The sequence below is a fragment of the Sebastes fasciatus genome, chromosome 21 (assembly GCF_043250625.1).
Source record: "Sebastes fasciatus isolate fSebFas1 chromosome 21, fSebFas1.pri, whole genome shotgun sequence".
Taxonomy (NCBI): Eukaryota; Metazoa; Chordata; class Actinopteri; order Perciformes; family Sebastidae; genus Sebastes; species Sebastes fasciatus.
The window spans coordinates 21064715-21088492 of record NC_133815.1 but is presented as its reverse complement, the minus strand read 5'-3'; the positions used below and the strand labels follow the sequence as shown (position 1 = coordinate 21088492).

General features: G+C 41.9%; 1 protein-coding gene and 1 long non-coding RNA gene across 3 annotated transcripts in view; one reads left to right on the top strand and one right to left on the bottom strand.

The window, feature by feature from the left end:
- LOC141759893 (uncharacterized) overlaps positions 1 to 23778 on the top strand; it is a 488172-nt gene that overhangs the window by 292709 nt on the left and 171685 nt on the right. The gene's annotated exons all lie outside the window — the stretch shown is intronic.
- Positions 1 to 23778, bottom strand: part of mmp16a (matrix metallopeptidase 16a (membrane-inserted)) — a 168758-nt gene that overhangs the window by 99937 nt on the left and 45043 nt on the right. The window contains exon 2 of one of the 2 annotated variants that reach the window (XM_074622366.1): positions 16384 to 16529. The gene's annotated coding sequence lies outside the window, so the exon portion shown is untranslated. The remainder of the gene's footprint in view (positions 1 to 16383; positions 16530 to 23778) is intronic. The other variant, XM_074622365.1, reaches the window with a different exon arrangement.

The window sequence follows — 23778 nt, the reverse complement described above, 5'->3', positions numbered from 1 at the left end:
CACAGTTTGACAGAGTCTCCTGTCCTGGGCTTTCCTCTCCACCTGTTTCCTTGTCAGCCTGCTCTTCTCAATGACAGTTTCGAGCTCCCTTCGCCAGGTGTTCTTGGGCCGGCCTCTCTTTTTTGTGCCTCTGGGGTTCCATCTAAGGGCCTGCCTGGTGATGCTGGCATTGGGGTTTCCAGAGCGCGTGGCCGATCCATCCCCATTTTCTTCTCTTGATCTCCTCTTCCACAGGTTGTTGGCCCATTCTCTGCCAGAGATTGTTGTTGCTGATGGTAAATCCACCTCAGGCAGCTGCTGATGAATGTTTATGAATGTTACTTTTGTCATTGTGGTCTGGCTAATTTGTTACCAAATATTCCTCAGCTGGATGAATGAAGCCCTGGCCTTGCCGATTCTGGCGTTTGTCTTTGTCATTTTATAAACTTCCTGGTTCACGATTACGTGGATACGATACAAATTGATTTTTTGGGATGTATACGAATTACAGTGCATTACTTTTTGTTGGTATAGCTACGAATGGTGAAAAAAAGAACAGCCTGATCAATGGATAGTTAGTAAGCTAGTTTTGTTTTTACTTACACCTGCCTAATATTGAGTAGGTCCCCCTTTTGCCGCCAAAACAGCCCTGACCCGTCGAGGCATGGACTCAACTAGACCTCTGAAGGTATGATGTGGTATCTTTAAGTCCTGTAAGTTGCGAGGTGGGGCCTCCATGGATCGGACTTGTTTGTCCAGCACATCCCACACATGCTTGATTGGATTGAGATCTGGAGAATTTGGAGGCCGAGTCAACACCTCGAACTCGTTGCCATCCACATGATGTAAAAGAAAACGTGATTCATCAACCGGGCCACCTTCTTCCATTGCTCCGTGGTCCAGTTCTGATGCTCACGTGCCCATTGTAGGCGCTTTTGGCGGTGGACACGGGTCAGCATGGGCACCCTGACCGGTCTGTGGCTACAGCCCCGTAAGGAACAAACTGCGATGCACTGTGTGTTCTGACACCTTTCTATCGGAACCAGCATTAACTTTTTCAGCAACTTGAGCTACAGTAGCTCTTCTATTGGATCGGACAACACGGGCCAGCCTTCGCTCCCCACGTGCATCAATGAGCCATGGCCGCCCATGACCCTGTCGCAAGTTCACCGGTTTTCCTTCCTTGGAGCACTTTTGGTAGGTCCAGACCACTACAAGAGCTGCAGTTTAGGAGATACCCGGACCCAGTCGTCTAGCCATCACAATTTGGTCATTGTCAAAATCGCTCACATCCTTACGCTTGTCCATTTTTTCTGCTTCCAACACAAAGTTCAAATTTCAAAATGTTCACTTGCTGCCTAATACATCCCACCCACTGCCAGGCGCCATTGTAACGAGATAATCAATGTCATTCACTTCACATGTCAGTGGTCATAATGTCATGGCTGATCGGTGTATATATCACAATAGAAACATAAATCACTTGAACCATCAATCTGAGTACATAACCCAAATGGATCATCATGCATATCAAGCTGATTTTCCATCTCAAGTACGGCAAGGCCTGTTTTCCTCTCACTAAATAATGCACTGATGAAAGCCCTGCCTTTAATAAACAGGTTAGTTTTCGTGTGGAGTGGTCCTCACTCCAAACAAGACTTCCATGCTGTCCATGTACAGGTCTCAATATATTTAAAGACAATTTAGCAGAAGAGAAGGCAGCTTCAAACACCAAATGGGGCTTCACAACTAGTCGCACAACAGATTATTGTCCGTGGATAAGCATACAATTCCAAGAGAAAGATAAACCAGCAAATACATACTGTAGATGTTCTATTGGCAGTTTTAGACGGTTACTTCTATTTTATATAACTAGGATGTTGGTAGATCCCCAATGTTGGGTACATGGAAGAAGTGAGTACCATGACAACAGCTGATGGTGTTAGACTGAGCTGAGTCATGTGACCGACACACTGACCGACAGTAAATTTCACACTGTAAATTTGTCATTACTCTAGACAGATTTGTGGATTCGGTGAGGATTGTTGACCCCAGGTGGGAGAGCAGATTTCTATCCTCCGCTCGGTTCGTCTCGACTGTGCCGTTGCAGGTCAGCGATCTCTTCTCCCCAAGGATGATGAGCTGGCCCTGATGAACAGCTCGCGGCGCGAAGCGGGGCGCATTGAAATGCCCTGGCAAATAAATGCAGCCCAAGGGAGCGCTGTTGTTTGTATGCAGCGTGGCAGCGGCACAGGTTCAAACAATTCTATCAAAAGTGTATTCATGATAAGATGATATATTCATTTGAAAGGTCAGGCTTGTCTGAAACAGACAGCTGAAGGTATTTGCAAATATTACATTATCTATGTATTGAATATTTTGAGGGTGTCCAGAAGATGAACAAACATACAGAAGTTCAACCGGTCGACAAATAGGCGTCTGCATGCAGATGGAGGCTCAGAGTTTGCACGGTTACGTTTCTTTATTTCCTTATAGAAAGCATTAGAGAAGTGAGAGATGATAATACATTCATGTAGGAACTGATTTAATCAATATGTAGTACCTATTTATTGGGTGTATGTATGCTTTTTTGTGTGATGGACTTGCGAGGGCCGGCTGACTTCCTTATCATCATTAATCCCCATTATAAAAGCAAACAGTGATATTTGACAGTAATAATGCTCAATTGCTCCCATTCCGTTTTGTAATTACTCCAGTATATGTTGTCCTCTACTGGTGGCCTGCTGCTGAGCCCAACAGCTGCAGCTCCTATCTTACAATCATTGCTATCTGCATTATTATCCATTTGACCCAGTATGGGCGTGCAGCACATGGGTGCTTGAAGCTCTATCTAAAGCTATGATAGGCAATCTGTGAGTGCTGTAATCAATGGCTAATAACCATCCAAGGAAGCTCAGCCAGTCATTTGGACAGCCAGGTGGAATTGGGTTATCTGATTGGGTCGTTTGCGACGTGTCTGGGTGGGTATTGAGTGTTGCGGCCAGCTGCAGGGTAGATGTTACAAGTGGGAACAGAATAATCACTCTGCTGGCACATGGGTGCTAGTGTGTTGGGTTACTGGGAGGTTAGTAGGGCTGGGTATCAGTACTCGATACCTTTAAGGTATAAATAACCCAGTACCAAGTAGTATCCAAACTTCTCCAGTTAAACGATACTGCACTCGATCCTTTTTGTACAAAGATTGAGAAAAAAAAACCTATATCTATGGTTTTGCTTGCAGCCAATCATCGCGACGTGTGATTGGCCCACTACCGCAGCAGCTCACATGCATTCATACATTAAATTTGATCTATCATGCTAAGCATTTAGGAGCAGTGGACTGCTGTAAAGCACCCGAGGAGCAACTTGGGGTTCTGTATCTCGCTCAAGGACACTTTGACATGCGGACAGGAGCAGCCAGGGATCGAACCACTAACCTTGTGGTTAAAGGACGACCCGCTCTATCCCCTGACTCACAGTTACAACTACAACCCAAATGTCGGCCAATGCCAATGTTGGGATTGCCTGCACACATCTCTCAACATGGAGATGGCTGAGCTGGCGGCTAGCAGCTAATGGTGCTAGCAGCTAAAGGTGCTAGCAGCTAAAGGTGCTAACAGCGCGAACAACGCTAACAGCCGCAACAGTGCTGCCAGAGAAAAAACATTGTTAACCTGGAGAGGAACTGGAAGGTGGGCGTTGCGCTTCCATGACATTGCCAATCCGACCCATGGTGATGTTGTCATTGGCGTTATCAGCGTTAACCCCCGTCTGAGCGCAGTGCAGAGCGGCTGCGATTAGCTAAGCAGCGTGACACACACACAGCCTCCATTCACACAATGGGTATCGCATGAAGTGGGGAAAAAAGGTATTAAATTAAGTACTCTATTGAGCTTAGTATCACTTTAAAAAATTACGATACCAGTACCAATACCAGTACTCTTAAACGATACCCAGTCCTAGAGGTTAGAGAGGTTCTTGATCTGTAGACAGTTGCTTTTCATTTGCTGTCACCACAACTGGACCCATGGAAAAGAGACAGCTAACGCTAGTTAGACCCCCTCCTTAACGTCGGACAAACAGGAGCTGTCGATGACTGAGCAGATGTCGTCGTAACATGAACATCTAGTGGCAATCAGTGCAAACATTATCAAGCTAAGCTAACTAGCTTCCACTTTCTGACGGTTCCTACCAAATGTCGATTGTTTTTTGGGGCAGAGCCCTAATGGTTGATATCAACGCCATGTGGATTTGTTGAAAAAGACTATCGGTGTTCATAAACAGGAAAGTCTCCTAGCAACGCCAGCCCTCAGATGTCAGTCAACAGCTGTCATGGGAAACAACCCCCCAATCCCCATCGAGAGCATTTGAAACATAGAAAAAACGTGCACACAACACCATTAGTATAATTTGTTACACAAAAAAAGTTTGCCTCAGTTTGCCTTTGAGGTATTATTGGATAGAACAGAATAGTTAATTTGCAAAGCAGTTGTCAAATAAACTAAATTCCAACAAATTGTTTCAGATTTGGTTTGCCCCACTTAAATTTTTTTTTTAAAAAAACTCTTTGTTTTGTGTGTGTGTGTGTGTGCAGTGTTACATCGAGCTCTTTGGCTCAGTGTCTCGGTCTCTCTCTCCATCCCTGACAGCCTCTTTGATTGAGATCACGCTGTCATCTGTTTTCAGTGTTACTCACACTCAGAAATGGGACATGTCCCTCCCACCGCAATCTGTCTCTGTTACAGAGCTGACATTGGGGAGGGACTCCGGTCACTTTGCACTCTTCTTTTTTTCTCTCTCTCTCTCTCCCTTTATCTCTCTCTCCCCCTCTCTCCACCCACTCGGCATTTGGTGCCCAGATGGAGCCGTCGCAGGCGAAGGAAGCTTTAGCTGTGCACCCTACTTTTTGCAGAAAAATTTACTGCAGGGCAAAAAGAGGGAAAAAATATCAATGAACACCTTCGGCTGTCCTCTGTGTCCAGTAGAGTAAGCAGAGAACCGTAAAGAGTTGCTTTAAAGTTAAACAAAAGATATTTGATGCTGGTAGTGAAACAACCGGGCTTTCTTGCAGCAACGCATACTGAAAATATATTTATACACATCATGTTTCTTATATATGCACCACCATCAGGTCAAAATTAGGGCTGTCAAAGTTAACGCGATAATAACGCATTAATGCAAATTCGTTTTAACGCCACTAATTTCTTTAATACTGGCATCAAATGAGACTAAAAAAAACTAAAGAATCCATTGGTACCAAGCATGTCATACTAGCTTGGAGGTTAAATAACGCTCCAAAAGCTCAATTTTGGCGAGGAAAAACTGGCATGGCCATTATCAAAGGGGTCCCTTTGACCTCTGACCTCAAGATATGTGAATGAAAATGGGTTCTATGGGTACCCACGAGTCGCCCCTCTACAGACATGCCCACTTTATGATAATCACATGCAGTTTGAGACAAGTCATAGTCAAGTCAGCACACTGACACACTGACAGCTGTTGTTGCCTGTTGGGCTGCAGTTTGCCATGTTATGATTTGAGCATATTGTTTTATGCTAAATGCGGTACCTGTGAGGGTTTATGGACAATATTTGTTATTGTTTTGTGTTGGCAATTGATTTTCAATAATATATACATAACATACATTTGGTTAAAGCAAGCACATTTGCCCACTCTCATGTTGGTAAGAGTATTAAATACTTGACAAATCTCCCTTTAAGGTACATTTAGAAAAAATGTGTGCAATAAATCGCAATTAACTACGGACAATCATGTGATTAATTGAGATTAAATATTTTATTGATTATATCGATTGACAGCCCTAGATTATTTTGATTATATTGTGTTTTTTAACAAAATTCTGATAAAAACTAAACTAGTTTTGAAAAGTTTTGTTTTTTTACATTTTTAACAGATTAAGAATGTGTGATTAATTGGCAATCAATCATGATTAACTATAGACAATCATGCGATCAATCAGGATTAAACATTTTAAATCGATTGACATCCCTAATTTATACACATCATGTTTATGATATATGCACCACCATCTGGTCAAATTGTCCAATATTTTGTTTTATAACCAAATACTTGCAAAACTAATAATATTCCCATCAGTCTCAGCTGTGCTTTGGTTAGTGCTAATTAGCAAACGTTGGCATGCTAATACGCTAAACTAAGATGATGAAAAAAAGGTAAACATACCTGCTAAAAATCACGTTAGTATAAAGGATGGCTATATAAAATGTCCATAAAATGTCTCTCAAAGAGTCGCTAGCATGGCTATTGACAAATACTTATCAACATGTTTTTTCTTTTTTACTTTATTCCATGTTACTGTATAATACTATACTGCATAAGTCATATATTTTGAGTGTTTTTCAGTTACATTACTCCCTTCGCAGGAGTAAATGTTAGTTACAATGCATGTCTTTGCACGGATTCATCGTCTAGATTAGATGCGATGACAATGTTTCACTGCTTGGTCAAACAAACTTCTAGGTGAATTTGTAAAGTGTGAATGCATGACTGTAATATTTGCAATTCATATTGAACTTTTCCATAATATTCTGGTTGCTAGCAGAGGATATTTAGAGCTTTAAGAATATAAAACTCAGTTATTATATGAAGCCTTCTGCACAGGCTTACCTCCTGCCACTTCCCTCTCAGTCATAACCCTATTAAATACAAGTTTTGTATTTCCATTCATTTGTGATTTTGGTATGAACGTCTAGCCATGCAGTATAAATAAATAGAGCACCCAGCTATGAACAACACTCTGGTCCTGTGCAGCTCAGTCGGTAAAGCTTGTTGTTGTAAAAGCCTGCGGTTTTGCTCACCGCAGGAGACAACCATGCTGGAAATGTATGTTCTCCTTTGAACGAGGGCACCTGGCTCAGCAACGTCGGCGTAACGTGTACTGGGTGATCCTGCAGAGGAGGTCGCTCACTGCGGAGATGAAATGTGCTTCGGCATGTTGTCAAAAATGAAAACAACAGAGGCTGGCGAGGGAGTCCCATCAGGGAGGAACTGTGGAGCTTGGATTGGATTACAGGTCAGTTTCAAAACACGTCCTCCCTCACATTCTGTACAGGCATCAGCTGCACTTCCCAGGTTCTCAGAGAGAACTGGTGTTGTACAGCTTTTTCTTCTCACTCCACAACGTGCGAGCTTAAACCAAAGCCAAACATGTGGCCATGGAGGAATAGTGCTCTCTCAACTCTTGGGGTGGATAAAAAAGTTGCCTCAGGACTTCCTGAATATTTATCCTGCAATATTTATTTCTTCAACAAAAACAGTGGTTCCACTTAACTGGAAGAGTTTCTTTAGAGCAAGAAATACTCACTGCATGCACAATATGAGTGCAGTATGATGGAAAACATTTTGTTATCAGAAGGTAATTTAGATTAGTCACCTGCGCTATGGTCAAACTATAAATGATCACTTATTTTTAACCATGTGTGTAAAGATACAGATTTAGTGCACATTATGAGTTACAGCCCAGCTGTCGCTAGCAGTCTTTATCGGCTGTAGCTAGCTAGCTAGCTAATTAAGCCAATATTAGCTCCATGAGTTAGAATGAAATGCTTCTGTCATTGTAGGGTAGGATTTGGCAGGAAGCGGTGAGGTTGCAGATTGCAACCAACTGAAACATCTCTTTGCCAAGCGTGTTAGTAAACTACGATGGCTTACGCAAAAACGCGAACGGCCTTATCTAGAGTAAATGTTTGGTTTGTCCGTTCTGGGCTACTGTAGAAACATGGCGGCCGGCTCCTTGAAGAGAACCAGCTCCTTATGTAGATATAAACGGCTCATTCTAAGGTAACAAAAACACAACAATTCTTATTTTCAAGTGATTATACACTAAAAAAAAATCATATTTTTTATATTCCATTTCAGCCAATACATCCCCCAAAATGCTACACACTGTTCCTTAAAGCTGATGTCGGCGAGATTGGAGCAAATATGATTAAAAAAAGTTATTTTTATAAAACGGTCGCTATATCCTGACAGTATTACATGAGACAGGTAATCTGAAAAAAATAATGTGCCTCGGTGTCCCCCGGTGTCCTCCAGTGCTTCTAACGGCATCTGCAAGATTTCACAGACCAGAGGAATTAATAGTAAGAAGTGAGCTAGTTAGCCAGGCATGCTAACGCGTGCAGCTTACGGTAGAGCAACACGCTTTTTAATCCATTCCTTGAACTTTTACTTTTGTATTTTTTGGTTTTGGAAAGAGTTAAAAAAAAACACACACCATGCAGACTCTCTCTATCTGTCTTACTACAGACACACTTCAACTGTGTAAAAAAACCCGAAAGCTCTACAGTCATGCCGTACCTAGTTACGGTTGCTAAGTCACGATTGGACACCAATGTTAGTGGCTACAAGGGAGCCAGCAAACTGGGGAAACTCTTGCAAGATGGTTAAGGGTTAAGATGAATACTTAAGGTTAGGCATTGACCTTGAATAGTTAAAGTTAGGATAGGTCTTCGGTCAGTGAGTATCGTGAGAGTTTTTGCAGATCAGATTTCGCAATTTGCGGGCTCCCTTCTAGACACGACCGACACTTGATCGATGTTGGGCGAGGGGTTTAGCGAAGGATCAATTACCAAACATTGAATACTTATGAATAATTATTTCTGAGCAGAAATTTTTGAGAAAAAACTCCATACTGGCAAGACAACCCAAACCCACCAGTCTTGACTACATGCCAAGAAATCAGTACATGTAAACAAACAAAAATAGGCTCCTACCAATCTGGAAGCAGGCCCAGTCAGCTACTAATCATCTGGAAACAGAACAGAATAAAAGGTCTGAGACCTACTACTTAGACGATGCTCCTGTGGTCATTAATAGCACATTTTATGATTTTTATAAATCCCGCTTCACCGCCAAGTGAAGTAAAGGCTCAGGAGAAGATTTAATGACATACTTGGAGAGGAGCTCCCGGCCTGCTGTGTCAGAATATGAACACCGGCTCCTCCAAATGTTCATTTTACCAAGGAGAAATCTGGGAGGACATTCTGTTAATGCCCTCTGGCAAAGCACCTGGTTTAAACAAGTTCCCATTAAAAGTTTATAAAAGTCTTGGCCTGAATTATTCCCTGTTTTAATGCCCGTGATCAACAGAAAATGTCCTCAATACAACAATTTCAAACATGACGTGATCTTACAGGCCATTTAGTATACTGTATGGATAACCTAGATCTTAAGATAGTGGCTAAAACACTGAAACATTTTAATTGCTGCGGATATTACTTGCAAAGAAGTTACATTTTCAAGAAATAAGAGCTGTATTCTAAGAAAAGAAAAATATTTCCAACATGTATCTAGTGGTCTTTTGCAAGTTTCTTAGAATCAGAGTCTTTCTACAGTTGCAATGGGACATAGGATCAACATTCAACAGCAATACAAGGAGGAATCCGTCTCAGAAGGAGCAACAGTCTAACATTCAAACACTAGATTCATTACCACCATCTCTACAACTTCACTACATAGCTTTACAGGTAAATAATGTCGACGCTAAACAAGAAGAGAAGAAAGAAAACACTGAGGTTTAAACCAGGTTGAGGGCAAGTGGGTTCATAATAAGCTACAACTAAGAGCCAGTTAGCATGCTTAGCATTAAGACTTTTTGTAGTATTCCAGTTTGTGGTAACGTAAGCTAAACGGCTGCTCGCTCTAGCTTCATTTATACCAGACAGATATTTGATGGTATCTATCTTTTCATCTCCTCTCTCTCTAAAAAAAGCCAATTTCCCAAAATGTTGAACTATTAGGGATATCCAAAGGTGGAATTTCCTTAAAATCTAGCACCATTCGCTGTTGAATTTATTTTAACAAAATGCCCCAAAAACTTCTAAAATGCTAGTATTGTTGGTCTTTATGATATCATACTCAATATCCGTGGGTTTTGGACTGTTGATAAACAGACAAACTAGAATTACTGCCTGGCGGTTGCATACCGGTCAAGTTGCATCCATGTCTGTCCAAAATGTCATGACTTGACATGACCAAAAACATGGTTTGTGAGGTCACAGTGACCTTTGACCACCAAAATGCATTGCAATTGTTGGTGGCGGCTGTGGCTCAGAGGGTAGATCAGGTTGTCAACCATGGAAGGTCGGTGGTTCGATCCCCGGCTCCTCCCTCTTCTCACATGTTGAGGTGTCCTTGAGCAAGATACAGTACTTAACAAATTGCTCTCAAAGCCTGTGCCATTGGTGTGTGAATGAGTATTTTTAGATAAGATCCTGATGGGCAAAGTTGGCATTGCAATCTCTGCCATCTGTCTATGAATGTGTGTGTGAATGGGTGAATGCTGACGTGTAGTGTGCTTTTCTAGTCTTCCGACCACTCAAAGCGCTGTAGAAATGCAAGTCCATTTACCATTTACAAATTCTAATCATGTCATCCTTGAGTCCAGGTGGACATTTGTGCCAAATTTGAAGAAATTCCCTCCAGCCGTTAGTTTGTACGGACAGACGGACAGACAACCCGAAAATATTTTTCCTCTGGCTGTGTCAACCTGGGCTCTGGGAAATTGTGATTTCTTTTAGTTTCTGACATTTTACGAACTAAACAATTAATTGATTAGTCGAGAAACTGATCGTCAGATTAATCAATAATGAAAATAATTTTTAGTTGCAGGCCTTGTGTCAAAAAAATATGTTTAATGTAGTAGAAAAATCCTGCAGCACTAGCCCCATATATAGCTCTTCCGGTCCAGCTTCATTCTATGTCGTCTCAACCTCGTGAAACACTCATATGTTGTTCATCCTGAGAGGAGTTCTTTCTGAAGTACCTTGAAGAGAAGTTATGAAGGAATGACCTTTGTCAGCCATACTCTACCTGAGTGAGACATTATGGTGACTTTTGAAAAAAACAGAAGGATTTGAGAGATTTTATTTCTTTCAAGTTGGTCCTCTCCTCTCATTTTAGTTTTTTAATGCAACATTACCAAACTTTTCAAAGTGCCTTTTCAAGAGCATGACTGTAAATTAGCTTTCGAGAAGTCAGAAGAGGTCTTCATCACAACTTAGACATTACATCCAATGAACCAGTAAACTGTTTGCCAGTAGCCAGCAATAGCTGCTGTGTAGCGTGCAGTGGAAAAAAATGGTATTAGTAAGAGCTGAAAGTCTTCCAAAGTTTATTTTCTGACAAATATGAAAAGGATCATAAAACAACAGGTTGCTCTTCCATTATTTTTTATCTGTCCTTTAGGCAAACCGAACTCGCTGAAACCCTGCACTGTGGCCGTCACTGCTGCTCGTGCATCACCGAATTGGGGGAAACTTTTACGATGACAGTGCACCTATGAGAGCAATAATAATAAACCTAATCTTAATACGCAGGAAGGAGTTATGAAGGCGCCACTAAAAAAGAGACATTAACCCCCTATTGCTTGTGTCGCGTGCTGCAGGCAGGAGCCATGAAAGTGGCTGGAGGCAAAGAAAAACACCTAATCATGATCAATAAAAAAAACGAATACGCTGCTGCTTGTGTGGCAATGCCAGTTATGAGAGGACATGATTTTTATGGAGTCGGAGTATACTGTGGCATAAAAATCAAGCCGGTATGATTGCCTCGGGAGGGGGAGTGTTTTTATGTCCAAACCCTGTGAAACCTTGACAAATTGGACACACTGGGGGGTTATGGGTGTTATCAACCCCTGACACTCTGCTGGAGATAGTCAGAATGAGTCCCATCTCCCTCCACGCCTGCAGTACTGTATATTCTTTTACTTGGGTCATGTTGCACTCATAGGAGAAAGTAATTGACTAGAATTTGATTCTACTTCACGGCACTCACCGGGCAGGAATGCTACTCTGTCTCAGAGGGAGGTCAACTGAGACAGTTTACAATTTAGCTCAATATGTGCAGTTAACTACAGCTCAATATGTGCAGTTAACTGTGCCTCGGCTGAAAGTTGAAGTCTCCGAATTTCTCTCGTCGAGAGGTCTCGTTCGCTCTAGCCGCATCGACGTTCCAGTACAAACTCTGCTCCTAATAATCCTCTGTGTCTCGGGGCTGGTTTTGTCAAGGGCAAGTAAGCTGTAAATCTATAAGTGGGAGGGTTGGACAGCAGTGCACGGCACTCAGTCCTGTCAACAGCCGTGTTCTGCCTTTGACTTATATCTGACATACCCCCGATGAGGTTTCCTTTGACCTGTCGTCACCATCTCATCTCACTCTCCTGAGCTCTCACCTTCTCTCTTCTACTGCCTGCCTCCCTTTCACATTACCATGGCTGAAAGCAGAGTTTCAAATGTCCAGCCGCCACATAACATCCAACTCCAACTCATCGTGAACCCAATGTGAATCTCAGCAGATACGTCAATCGTCATGCAACCAGCCAAAGCGTGTAATAGACCTGCATGTCCACCAGAGGACAGCGCCATTGTCACGTTTTGCCTCGCCGAAGCGTGAATATTACACGCATGTATGAAAGCCACTCACTTAGGTTTAGGCGACAAAACCACTTAGTTTAGGGAAAACGTCACGGTTGGCCTTAAAATAAGTATGTAAACTAAGTAAAATACATACGGAAATAAAATAAGTGCAGAAAACACTTCACAAACGTCAGTAAAAAACACGTCACTAACGTAACTTACAAAACAAAACACCGGTCTCCTGGTTGAAAGTCCTGTGTTTGTTGGAGCTGTTAGTATCGTCAACCCCATGAGTCACGTGAGTCGCTAGTTAGAGAAGTTAACGTCAACCACGACTGTTTCCGAACCCTAACAAAGTAGTTGTGTTGCGTAACTTCCTGTGAAAAACTGAACTTTATTTTGAAAGAACCTTATGCATGTTACGAGCGTATACGCCGTCCCTCGTCCGTCCAAAAGTAATGCAAGAGGGGTGCGTCGGTCTCGGAAGCCGGGGAGCACTGACCAAGCGGCGGTATTTGACGAGTTGGGAGTGAGAATGTGTTGACTTTGCAGTCAGTACAGACTACATGGCGTACACATGACACGCCTAAAGTAAGGAAGGCGTTCTTATTACAAGCTTTTGCCTCGCACGTTATCGTGTCATCCACACGCCTATTCATGCAACCGGGCTGCGTCATGATTTCTCCAGTGATCAATGATGTCTTCGCCAAGCAACAGTCTCATTAGGCCATTCAAAGGGTTGGTGCTTCCATATAAGTAGCCTTGTGTATAACTGCGGACTCACTAGGTTAATTGTGCCCCTCAAGGGTATCACTGCCTTCAAACAGCTTATTCGTCATATGAGCGATTGGCTCAATGAGACACTGCAGAATGCCATCTATTTCAAAGGCCCCTTGGGGTGAACAGGAGGACATGTGAGGCTATCAGGCTATAGATTCATTTAAAAGTCACACGAGAGCTGTGTTAGCAGCAACATGGCGATAGCTCTTTGTAGAAGCAACCTTGGATAAAACTGGAAATGTACGGTAGCCAGGTGCACCAAGGTGATATGATTTTTACCAGCTGAATAGCAGTTTTGGCATCTGATACTTTTGATTTAGTTTTAGTCTATTTTTATTTGCTACAAATTTCAGAATTTCAGTCTAGTTTTGGTCAGTGAAATTTGCTCACCAAAATACTCCTCTGGGTTTAGCTTGAGACCAATCCCACAGCCAATTAGACAGCTATCAGGCCATAAAGTGGCGTTTCAGTCGCTATCACCCCCAGAATAGATTTTAAAATCGTCCTCCTCACCTACAAAGCGCTAAACGGTCAGGCCCCATCATATCTTAAAGAGCTCATAGTACCCTACTACCCCACTAGAGCACTGCGCTCACAGAATGCAGGGTTACTTGAGGTTCCTAGAGTCTCCAAACGTAGAATGGGAGCCAGAGCCTTCAGCTATCAAGCTCCTCTTCTCTGGAACCAGCTCCCAGTTTCAGTCCGGGAGGCAGACACCGTCTCTACATTTAAGAGTAGGCTAAAGACTTTCCTCTTTGATAACGCTTATACTTAAGCTGCTATAGGCATAGACTGCCGGGGGACTTCCTATGACACACTGAGCTCCCCTCTCCTTCTGTATATACTCATGTCCCATGTCCATGTTGTTACTAACTTCATTCCTTCCCGGGAGTCCTTGTGCCTCCTTGTCTCGCAGCTAACCGTGGAGCGGGGTCACACCTGGAGCGAGGTTATACCTGGAGCATGGGTACACTTGGAGCAGGGTTTCACCTGGATCTTGGTGGTCTCCGGTATTGTGGCTGCATCTGCTGCCGCGTCGGTGCCTGCTTGACACCAACTGCTACCATCCCTAATTAACTACGTCTGTACGAGGGACTACCAATGCTAACGAGGGATTTCCAACACCTAATGACAATGTGGCAGCCTGGAGAATAACACTTCTCAATCACTGCCAAAGACATCAAGAGCTCCCAGCAAGCATGCTGATGCTGCAGGAACCAATGCACGGGCATCGATCGCAGGGACGTCCCACACCAATACACATGGACGTACTGAGGAGAGATGCTGGACAGTGCTGGCTTTCCGATAGTTGTATTATCACTCTTTCCATCCACCACTATTGGTTTTGTGTTATCAGCCCTACTTGTATTAGTTATTACAGCTGCTAGACTGCTATTGTGGCTGCTTCTATATCTCTCTCTCTCTATCTCTCTCTCTCTCTCTCTCACTCTATCTATCTATCCCCCCAGCCGGTCTCGGCAGATGGCCGCCCGCCCTGCGCCCGGTTCTGCTCCAGGTTTCTTCCCAGTAATCGGGGAGTTTTTCCTGGCCACAGTGCGCTTGGTGGATCCTGTTGGGTCTCAAAACTATGGTGTACGGTCATAGACCTGCTCTACATATAAAGCGTCTTGAGATAACTTCTGTTGTGATTTGACGCTATACAAAAATAAATTGATTTGATTTGATTTGATAAATGTGAGTCAATAGGGGCCTACTACACCCACCGGTAGATTTTATCACCTATTCACATGGTAGATCACAGAAAGAAGGTATAAAAGAACACAACAGCAATGTCTAGCGACCGTAGTAACAATGACAGGAGCAGAGGCGGAAGTCAGTCGCTGTAGTATAAACAGCGTGAAACTCTTATTTTAAGCTAAAAACTAAAAACTAAACTAAACTTAACTAAGTGGTTTCATGCAGTTTTACGGCGTGTTAGAACGTGTTGCTTTTAAGTTTCAGTTTCACTTTTACAACCTCAGAGGTGTGGTAGGCCCCTTCTGACCCACATCTATGGTGCTTATAGCGACCGATAACGCCTATTTAATAGCCTGATAACAGTCGAATCCGGTGCACAGCAGCCCCATTTGCGACTTATGTTAGTACGAGATTTGGCAAGAGACATTTTAGTCTTGTGCTGCACATAACATATTCAGTGCTCATAAAAGCTCTCACTATTTGACTAATATTGTGGGGAAATTAATCTTTTGTGATCAATGGAGCTGGTTGTATAAAAAGCCATTTGGTAAAAAGTAGTTGGACGTGTCAAAACATCCTGCCTCTTATCTCACCAGTTAGAAAATGTTCTTTTTCCTTCACAGTCTTAAAGGTTCTTGTTTTATCCATCTGGCGCTGCAGTCTGGTCCCAAATGGCCGATGACGAGATACTGTGTGCACTCAATGGAGAGAAAGACAGAGACGAAGAGCCAAAGAATTGTATATAAGACGAGGTGGGTGGGTGAACTCCGTCCTCTACTGAGTGATCATCATTAGGCATCACAACCTGTCCACTGATCATCATCAAAAGATGTCAAAAACAGAACATTTTCCCCAAACGGTTCGAGTTTGTCAGCTATACATCTATACTCGATCACTGGCACGGTATGCATAACATGTGTGTTTGATTTTATCAGCAACAAGCCTCTTTTCAGGAAATGTCTCAGACTTTTTTTTTCTTCTTGGCGTACACGGAGCTGTTTAATGGGATTTGCCTTTCAGCTGCTTTCTATATGCTTCACCACAAAAATGCATTTGTACTTTGGATCAGCCGGCACATTCTGAACACTGAGTTTCTACGGATCCTTTCAATCAACGTCTGCTTAACTGTATATATTAACACAATATGTTCAGGGTTTTAAACTCCATATACGCAGGGCCGTAGCCAGGATTTTTAAAATACAGAGAACATGAGTCCTACAGTACAGCTTTTTTTGTTTGTGTGTTGGTTAGAAAAATGACTTACCAGTATAGTTATACTATTTGATCCAACCCGTTCTAATGGGAAAGCATATAAATAGCACAACATTACAAGGACATTCTGCATGTCAGGAGGACGCATTTTAGGCTTTTCGTGTGTCATTTGTACGCCACGCAACAAGACTATTATGGTAATGTCCGCAGTGAACTTTCCTAGTGAAATGCTATGACCATTTTCCTTCAATCACACAAAAAAACATAAACCCCAAAACATGGTCATAAGGCCATATACATTACAGGTCATACTTACAGTATGTCATACCTTAGGGCTAGGCGATTTCGCCAAAATCTTGTCTCTGGGCCTCGGCTGCCTGTCTGAAGTCGCTCCACACTTCGTCGTTCGATTTATCCAGCACGCGCTTCTCTTCACTGGTCATACGCCATGCTGCACTGCGACTGGGAGAAGAACACAACAACAACAACAACAAACAAGCTTTATTATAGGTGGAGCAATTCTAGACAGTAGGGCTTGGCGGTATGGCCAAAATCTTCTATCAGGATATAGGTAATTTCATATCTCGATAACTATATATATCACAATATAGCAAGTTTTCTGGTAATTTAATAAATAAATATAAGAAATAACCACATGGTAAAGCCTATTTTTGTATAATCCTGTGTGAATAGTATTGAGAATAGAGTATAGAGTATTTTGTCATTTTAAGAACTTGAGTGCAAAATGAACAGAAATTATAGAGAAAAAATAATTATAGGCCTAGCCTATATTGCGATAGAAACAATATAGAAAAATATTAACGATAAACATTTTCATATCGTTTTGACGCTATATATCTTTATATCCTTTTTTGTGCATTAGTAGTAGTAAGGAGCGGCGGATTGTTTGTTACACAGAAGCATCTGAGAAGCCTTCATTGGAAACTGTTTGGAAAAGGGCAGGCACTTTTAAAAACAACTTGGCAGGTGATTGGATGAACCATCTGTCAATCAAACTCTTGCCGTGGCAAATCGGGAGGAGAGCGAAGACATCTTTTCCACCGAGAAAAGCCTTCAATGCCGATTTTTGCTCTTCTTTTAATGAAGAAATACTCTCCAGTTCTGATATAACTGATGCTATTGCATCTACGCTAACCTCTGACAGAGCTGCCATTGTTGTTTTGAATGAACAATCACCTCTCTGTGTCGCATCACACACACATAAACCACGCCTGCAGCTGCCAGTAGCTCCTCACAGAACGCAGATTGGTCCAGTCACTGATTGGCCGGACACAAAAGCATTACTTGAAGCCTGACAAGATGGATTTTTGTGTGATATGTAATTAGGGCTTCACGATTATGGCCAAAATGCTAATCACGATTGTTTTGATCAATATTGATATCACGATTATTTATCACGATTATTCATTGTTTTTAGTGACAACACATTTTTATTGCACTTTCATATTGAAATAAACAGAGCACTGTTTTCACCTCCATGCTGTGCTACATTCCTGTTAATGTACAAATTAGGGCTGCACAATGTTGGAAAAAACTGACATTGCAATATTTTTATCTGCTATATATATATATATATATATATATATATATATATTGCAATATGTAAAAATACAGGAATATTCACCCTACCCCTTTGTTAGCTACATTTTAAAGTTAAATGCTTCAATCTGGTGCACTTCAAGAGCAAAATTTGCAACAATAAGAGCTAGATAAACAATGTTATATTCTTAATTTAATCATTTGTAGTAAAGATAATATCCATACCCAAAAGTGAAGCCAGAACATCTCGATCACCGGCGGTGGCTGGCTGTTAGTTTAAGAAGCGCTTGATTTGATATGCTACAGCGTTTTCTATGAGCAGACATGCATTATAAATGTCAATATCGCAGGAGATCATGTTCATTTAATTGTGGGAAGCCAAAATTGTGATCGCGATCAATATTCGATTAACTGTGCAGCCCTATATGTGATATCGCGAGAATCAAGCTGCCTTGCAAGGTAAGTAAGGAACTGGCTCAGCAGTTGTGGATTATGTATGCCCACTTCTCTACATAGTTATAAAAACAGAACAGAAGTTGTTGGAGTAGCCTTGAAAGAGTTACAAGATTCTGTCTGCAGCACATGTTCAATACAAGCAGATCCTTGTGATTTTCTCTTTAAACCGCCAGCGTGCTTTAGTCTGTGGAACATTTCTGCCTTCCTGAGTCAAACTGAATGCTAATGGCCCCGGCAGGTTAACCGAGGCCATTACATGACAACTCTCTCCAGTCCAAATCTTTTTGTATGAAAGACAAACTTCAATAATGAACACAGAAAAAGTGGCTTTTCAGCTTGACGGGGCCTCTTTGAGCAGGTGTTTCAGCTTAGACTCTGCAGACATGAACAATGCCAATGATGTTTAACACAGACGCAGAGGATCTCTCTCCCAGAATGGTATTTCCTCTTTTCTTTTAAAGCTGGAAGCAATTTTAGCCAAGTGGGTCTGCCAACTCTCTCTCTCTCCCCACGCTCTGCTCATATCCTATATCACACAACCTTTGTCCTTTGCAAACACAAACACACACTAAGCATATTTACAGTAGTTTTTTTTTACTAACACACACCCACCCACACTTGGATATATGAAAGCGTTCATGCCACATTAAAGGTGGCGTCAGCGATTCTGGAGAAAGATTTTGATATTTGAACTCAACACTTAAACAAATACTCCCCTCCAGATTTATCGTCCCTCTCGCTCCCACTGTCTTTCTCTTAAGACATCCATGACCTTTCCCCTGTCCTGACTGGAGTAGTGTTGTGTTTGTTTCCCATTTACAGAGCCAGGGCTGTGTATGAACACCAGACAGCTAGCGGACCGTGTGGAGATGTTGGCTGAATTTGACAAAAAGTGTATTGGATTAGAATCACTGACTGCACCTTTAATGTACATACATGCAAATGACTATGTTTCCATGCACACTAATATTCCACTGTTATTCCGAATATGACAATGTTCCGAATTTGATACGGGTTATGTAAACAGCATATTCCGTTTGGATATTTCAAATTAGGCCTTATTCTGAATGTAGCATTTTCTGATTAAGACATGTGGGATATATATATTTACAGCAAATTCAGAATATGCATTTCAATTGGGTTTTTTCCCATAAACTGTATATAAAAAGTGGACAGTCACTGTGACGTCACCCATTGGTTTGTGGACTATGGTTTTGAAGCCTTGAGTTCGGCATTTCATTTTGGCCATCTGCCATCTTGGTTTTTGGCTGACGCCATCTTCGTTTTCTTTGCAACCAGAAGTGACACGAGAGGGTGGAGCTAAGTACAACCGAAAGCTGAATAAGACATTTTTATGCGACCAAAATTAACTTTCATGAACTGAAAACACATGTGTAAGGGTTAAAGTTGTAAGACAAAAATGCAGACAACTCCCAGACCGGACAACGCCGTGGTAGCAACTTGTCAATCACAATGTAGCCATGCCCTAAAGCATCCCCTGCTTTATGGTCTATATGACTCTATATGGGACCATAATTTACTAAATGAACATCATGCTGTATTGAAGAAGATTTGAAACTAGTGATTGAGACCATAAACTCATGTTTACAATGTTTACTGAGGTAATAAATCAAATGAGAAGTAGGCTCATTTTATCATAGACTTCTATACAATCAGACTTCTTTTTGCAACCAGAGGAGTCGCCCCCTGCTGGCTGTTAGAAAGAATCCAATTTTAAGGCACTTCAGCATTGGCTTCACTTTTCAGATCCGGAGGTTGCCCTCTGGTTTTTACAGCAGTTTGCGCTACTTGCCTGTTTATGGCTAACTCTGTGCATGCGTATACGTCGGAGTCTGTTCTCGTGCATAGCCGTAAAAAGAATAGCTTGAAGAACACAGTTTTCCAAACCGGTGACAATAAGGGTACACAACGGGAGCCTTAAGTTGGAAAAGGAGGGCGTACGTCATGTTGGCAGATCATGCACGGCTGCATATAAACAGGAATATTAGTGGAATATTCATTGTCATTAGCAATATAAACAGCTTCGTAGGAGAATTGTATTTCTCGGAATAAGGGCAAACACCAGGAATATTTTGTGCATGCAAACGTAATCAGTGACTGCTTTCCATTCTCCCCTCTACTAGCATATTCCCAGAATCTCACCTTCCAAACACACACACACACACACACACACACACACACTGTCTCTACTCTCAGCCCGTTTATGGTCTCCGTATTGAAGGGCCCCTGTTTGATCTGCCTGATGTGTTTCTGTTTCACAAACTCCACTGAGGCTTTTTGAGAGAGAGAGAGAGAGAGAGAGAAAAAGGGAGGATAGAAGAGGATCAAGGATCAAAGGGAGTGAACTCAGAGGTTTAGAGATCAGTTCAGGGATCTGAGATGATCTCCTGTCAGCTAGAAGATGATCCATTTGTACTGTTTTCATTTAGATTATGTAAAGTCAAACGATACCACCCCTACTTTGAAAAGGCTGGTGCTTTGAATGGCGTACATGAAGCTTGTGTAACAATGTCACTTCTGATCTGATCCGATCTGTCAGTGTGTTTGTCAGACACTAGTGCAAAATATCTCAACCAATATTAGCCAGATTACCATGAAATTTGCTATGGACTTTCATGGTTCCCAGAGGATGATTACTGATTTTGCTTATGTTTATTTTGTGCGACCACCAGGTTAAATTTCCAGTTGATCAACAATTTGGTCATTAAAGGTTTTCTTGAAAATTAAAAGGCCAAATTCTTGTGAAATTAGTTGTAGATATTCATGTTCACCAGAAGATGAATCATTATGTTTTTTGTTGACATTGCCTTAGGTATGGCCACGTTGATTGGTCTATCCATCACTTTGGTCCAGGCTGAAATAATAACTATTGGATGGATTGACACGAAAATTGGTAGACATTCTTGGTCCCCAGAAGATGAATCCTACAAATTATGGTGATCCCCTAACTTTTCCTCTAGCACGACGATGAGGTTGACATTTGCGGTTTTGAGCGAAATGCTTTGACAACAATTGGATGGAATACCATAAAAATTGCTACACACATTCATGTCCCCTTCAGGATGAATTGCATTAAATTTGGTGATCCCATAAGTTTTCATCTAGCGCCAACATCAGGTGAAAATTGGACTTTATCCAATACTTTGGTTTATGACCGAATACCTGCAAAACTAATGACATCAGCCTCAGCTGTACTTTGTATTTAGTGCTAATTATAGCATGCTAACATGTTATAATAAGATACTGAACATAGTAAACATTATACCTGCTAAAGATTAGCGTGTTAGCATTGTTATCAAGTTAACATATTATTGCCTTGCTGTTTTTTTTTGCATTTTGCTAAAAGCACCGTTGTTGGTTTCCTTCTAACCTTTCCTCTAATCCTACCATCAGAGATATCAAATTTAATGGTGAGATTCATTGAGATTGAGAACATGCATACTCCTCTGAGGATGAACTCTTTCCGTTTTGCCTTACTCTTGGGTCTCAAATTCCTGGATGGGTGGGCCCGGCACCCTGGGGCCCACCCCATAATGCCGGGTCTGCTCTCTTAACGTTAACATATAGCCTACCAAATAGACTACCAGTTAGTATCTACAAAATTAGCATTCAATGTGGTCTAGTTTCCATGGGACCAGTCTGCCATGCTGCTGTGAGTCAGCGCTGGCAAGGGCTGAACCCTGAATATTTCATAACTACATTTTGTTTCATTAATTTCTGGTGAAATGATGTTAGCCCAGTTACTGCGGGAGCTTGGGCCTCGACTCTGTGTGGAAACGTGTCTGTGCACTAAATATTAAGATAAAGCACGTAATTAGCTTAGCTTACAGTAGACTTGTTTTTCCATTTCATTACATCATTTCAGTTAGGATTAAAAAAACAAGATATAACATGTTTATTGAGCTTTTGAGGTGCTGAAAGGGGATGTTTTTAAAACTTCAGACAAAGTCAGGTTAGCCGTTTCCAATCGTTCCAGACTTTAAGCTAAGCTAAGCTAAGCTAAGCTAAGCTAATCACCTACAGCAGTGATTCTCAAAGTGGGGTCTGGGGACCCCGAGGGGTCCGTGGCACTCTGCCAGGGGGTCTGCAAAATAATTTGCTATAAATAATAAAATTGTGCTGTACCATTAAAAAGTACAAATCTACAGATGGAGACCATTTGCGCCAATAAAACAAGCACATTGTGTCCATTACTCCCACCCACGTTAGCTTTGAGCCAATAGAAACGCTGATATGATTGTGACACATCACGTCAATCTGTCATGAATCAGTCACTTCACTCAGGGAGCAACGAACCGCTCTTGCTGCTGCTTAGCTTGACGTATTAACCAGCTAGCTAGCTGGCGAGCATGGAGAAATATTTGAGTCAGTCCACATCGTCAAGTGACGCTAAGCCCAAACTAGCTAAATTGAGAACATATGACGACGGGTATATCCAGCGACAGGAGACCAAAATGGGTCACCTGTCTTCAGGTGCTAGCGAACAAAGTCATGAAGCCAGCCAAGCTACAGCGACATCTGATTACAAGGCACCTGGAATATCAGGGCAAAACAAAGGTATTAAAATGAATCAAATTGAAATAGTTTTCTCTATATCACAATCAAACTGGTCTAAGTATTTAGATTGAAAAGTTTTAGAATACAGATACTTCCAATGGCATCTAAAAGTACAATTATGAGGGGGTCCTTGAACATTTTTATCTTGTGTAATAAGTCCATGGCCCCAAAAAGTTTGAGAACCCCTGACGCTCCATTTTTAGCAGACAAACAAGAGTGAGAGTGGTACCAATCTTATCATCTAACTATCTGCAAAATGTCAAATTATTCTGTCAAACGTGTGTCATTAATGATGACGCACCCCTAATGGGACCAGTGAAGCATGAAACATTAGCCTTCATAAAAGTAGGACAACATCCCCTCTCTCACACCCACACAAACACAGGTGAATCAGTCACATGGAGGACACATGTTTGCACATGTTTATTTATTAATGTTAGCAAATACGCACGCCCCCCACATGCCTGCATTTGCACATACTCCCCTTGTCAATTTGAGAGTAGCCATGTGTCAGTCCATCCTTAAAAACCTCCTCACGGGGCACCATGGTGGTTATAGGGAGAAACTGGAGGGGCCACGGGGGTACCCGTGTTTATTTAAGGTGAAACCGTCACCCGGTTCACATTCCTGCCCTTCGGTGGGACTGAATGGACAAGCAGGGCTGATTTATTTGTAAAACCAGAGCTGAGTTGGGCCGCAGGATCTTTATGGATGTGGACTGAATCATCATCACATGGTACGCTTTATTTGGCCTCAGTTGGAAAAAATAACAGTAACTCACAGTAGGGCGATTCTTACTGGAGGTGGATGTGTGTTAGATACTTACAAGCAGAGTTGGTTATTCGCCCCATAAGGTTGCTACGATCTAGAAAATCAACTGTGTGATTTAGGTCTGGTCGATGAACAAGGAATAGGTGCCGTTCTGGGAGAAGTTTTCATTTTAAACGGGAAAAAAATAAAGTTTTCAGTATAGAGCTAAGCTTTATCTCGTGTAGACTTTTTTCAGTCCAATGTGGGTTTAGCATATTCCACAGAGCACTCCCACTGTGCTGCTGATTGAATGGTTGTATTGATAAAGAAAGTGACTGTGTGTGTGTATGTATGTTGGAGTCGATCA